The sequence below is a fragment of the Chrysochloris asiatica genome, unplaced genomic scaffold (assembly GCF_000296735.1).
Source record: "Chrysochloris asiatica unplaced genomic scaffold, ChrAsi1.0 scaffold00318, whole genome shotgun sequence".
In the NCBI taxonomy this organism is placed as follows: Eukaryota; Metazoa; Chordata; class Mammalia; order Afrosoricida; family Chrysochloridae; genus Chrysochloris; species Chrysochloris asiatica.
This window is the reverse complement of record NW_006408836.1, coordinates 1,398,854-1,400,953: the sequence shown is the minus strand read 5'-3', so window position 1 is coordinate 1,400,953 and position 2,100 is coordinate 1,398,854.

Genomic DNA, 2,100 nt, shown 5'->3' with positions numbered 1-2,100 from the left:
AAGAACTATATGTGTGTGTGTATATAATATATATATATATATATATAGAGAGAGAGAGAGAGAGAGAGAGAGAGAGAGAGTCCTGGTGTGATGCTACAGGAGGATAACGTGCTAGACTGCAAGGTCTGTTTGAACCACAAGGTTGCCTTTTCAAGTCCACCAGCTGCTCCTCGGAAACCCTATGCCAACCTCACAGTAATGCTACATTTGGGCCCATTGCTGTGCCAATCTATCTTGTTAGAGTTCTTCCTGTTTTTATCTGAACCTCAACTTTACCAAACAAGATATCCTTCTCCAGGGACTGGTACCTCCTAAGAATAAGTCTGAAGTATGAGAGACGGAGTCAGGCTATCCTGTCTTCCAAGACGCATTCTAGTTGTACTTCTTCCAACACAGATTGGTTTGTTCTTTTGGCAGTCCATGGTACTTTTAACATTCTCCTCCAACACCATAATTTAAAGGCATCAATTCTTCTATGGTCTTCTTATTCACTGTCCAACTTTCACATGCATATGAGGTTATTGAAAATATTATGGCTTGGGTCAGATGTATCTTAGTTATCAAACTGACCTCTTTGCTCTTGAACACTTTAAGAGGTCTTGTGCAGCAGATTTGCCTAATTCAATATTTCTTTTGATTTCTTGACTGCTGCTTCCGTGAATGTTGGTGGTTGATCCAAGCAAAATTAAGTCTTTGCCAACTTCAATCTTTTCTCCATTAATACAGATGTTGTTTATTGGTCCAGTAGTGAAGATTTTTGGTTTCTTTACATTCTTTACATTAAGATGCAACCCATACTTTGGTATGGATATGGGCTATGATCTTTGACTTTCATCAGTAAATATTTTATGTTCTCTTTGCTTTCAGCAAGCAAGGTTGTATCAACTGCATATCATAAGTTGTTAATGAGTCTTCCTCCATTTGTGATGCCACTTTTTTCTTCATACAATCCAGTTTCTCGGATTATGTGCTAAGCATACAGATTAAATAAGTATGGTGAAAGAATGCAACCCTGGCACACATCTTTCTTTATTTTTAACCATTCGATGTTCTCGTGTCCTATTTGAACAACTGCCTCTTTGTCTATGTTCAGGTTCCTCATGAGCACAATTAAGTGTTTCAGAATGCTCATTCTCTGCAATGTTGTCCGTAAATTGTCATGATCCACACATTTGAAAGCTTTTGTGTAGTCAATAAAGCACAGGTAAACATCTTTCTAGTATTCTCTGCTTTCAACCAAGATTCATCTGACATCAGCAATGATATCCCTCATTCTACATCCTCTGTTGAATATGGCTTGAACCTCTGAAAGTTTTCTGTCAGTGTATGGTTGCAGCCATTTTTGTATTATCTTTAGCAAAGTTTTTCTTGTATGCAATATTAATGATATTGTCTGATAATTTATGCATTCCATTGCATCACCTCTCTTTGTAATGTGTACAAATATGGATCTCTTCCAGTCAGTTGGCCAGGTAGTTGCTTTCCAAATGTCTTGGCATAGTTGAGTGCCTCCAGTGTTGCATCAGTTTGTTGAAAGATTTCAATTTGTATTCCATCAATTCCTGGTGCCTTGTTCTTTGTCAATGCATTCAATGCACCTTGGACTTCTCCCTTCAGAATCATTGACTCTTGATGATATGCTACATCTTAAAATGGTTGAACCTTAACCATATCTTTTTGGTACAGTAATTCTGTGTATTCCTTCTATCTTCTTTTGATGCTTTCTGCATAATTCAATATTTTGCATATAGAATCCTTCAAGTCAAGTCTTGGATTTTGTCTTTAGTTCCCTCAGCTTGAGAAATGCTGAGTGTGTTCTTCCCTTTTGGTTTTCTAACTCCTGGTCTTTGCACATTTTGGTATAATATTTGACTTTGTTTTCTAGAGCTTAACTCTGAAATTTTCTGTTCAGCTCCTATACCTCTTTCTTCCATTGCTTTAGCATCTCTACACTGGACAGCAAGTTTCCGAGTCTCTTCTTACATTCATTTTGGTCTTTTCCTTCTTTCTTGCAATCTTAATGATTTTTCGTTTTCTTCCTCTTTGATGTATTTGATGTCATCCCACTTCTCTGGTCTTTGACCTTTAGTGTCTAATGCA